Below are 1,428 nucleotides of genomic sequence, written 5' to 3'. Positions count from 1 at the left end.
GATTTTTGGCAATTTTTAAAGCTACAGTAGTCTAAAATGGTACTTGTACCATTTCATACTCTGTTTACTGGTCTCTCTACAGGTTGGCATACAAAACCTTTACTTTTCTTGATCTACTTAGAGTTAACAAAATACCATGGTGCCTGAATGGCTCAGTGGGTTAGGTGTCTGACTTCAGCTCAGGTCATGATTTCCTGGTTGGCGGGTTCAAGACCCGTGCCAGTCTCTGTGCTGACAGCTCAGAGCCTGGAGCCTGCTTTGGATTCTGTGTCTCCCTCTCTCTCTGCCCCTCCCCTGGTTGCACTCTGTCTCTTTCACTGTCTCTCAAAAATAAATAAAAAAATATTTAAAAAATTTAGAGTTAACAAAATACCAAATTATGTACATGCAATCTCACAGTAATGCCTCTTACCCCCTTTTCATTATGGTCTTTTTGTCACATATTAAGATGTTATTTAAAAAGTGGTTATTGAGGTTTATTATTATTTTTTCCTTTAATTTTCTTAAATTGAGTCCATTTTATGTTCAGCGCTAAGTATATGAATCTTGGGCTTACGTTTGAGTGAATTTTGCAAATCATATATTTTACATACAGAATACTGTTTACATTTTTGCTGAAAAAATGAGCATTTTTACTTTGTTTTCCTTTGTTCTTTTGACATATTATTTATGTGATCCACAGTGGTTTCATTTCCCCTTATTTTTAAATTTTCCCAATTCTATCAGTTGGTTTTTTAACAGCTTTCTTGAAGTATGATTGATAATAAAAAAAAACTGCACATATTTAATGTATACAATTTGGTGGGTTTGAACATATGCATATACCTATGAAACAATCAGTGCAATCAAGATAATAAAGATACCATCTAATTTCAGTCTGTGTGTCAGAAAACATACTTTGTTTTGTTTTAGACATTTTAAAACTTTTGATGTTTGTTCTATGGCCCAGTATTATATTTTTGTGTTATTACCCGAGTGGTTTATCTGTGGTTTAAAATAGAAATCTTAATTTATTAGAATCTATTTCAGTTTTATATTAAATTGATTCCAGTAAAATGTAGAACATTAATTCTTAGCTCCTTCANATTGTTATATAGTATAATAATTATTGTATATAATTTTATATCTGAAGAAGCTAGAGGAAAGGGGGACAAATTGTGTTTATAGATTTTTTTTAACATTAAACTTTTTATGTACTGTTTCCAAAACATGTACTGTTCATGTCTTCCAGTGAATTTGTGGTACTATATGGTTTTATTTCTTTACTCCAATACAGATTAACACCTCATTCTTTTGTGTTCTTATTGTCAAATATGTTTATATATGTTATATGACCATAATACAGTTTTATAATTATAAGATGATAATTTTATAGATTTTTGTTTTGTAAAGTTTTTTTAAATCAGTTATGACATGAAAGGAACATCA

The sequence above is a fragment of the Crocuta crocuta genome, unplaced genomic scaffold, assembly GCF_008692635.1.
Source record: "Crocuta crocuta isolate KB4526 unplaced genomic scaffold, BGI_CrCroc_1.0 scaffold1129, whole genome shotgun sequence".
Taxonomy (NCBI): domain Eukaryota; kingdom Metazoa; phylum Chordata; class Mammalia; order Carnivora; family Hyaenidae; genus Crocuta; species Crocuta crocuta.
Note: the sequence above shows the minus strand (reverse complement) of the source record.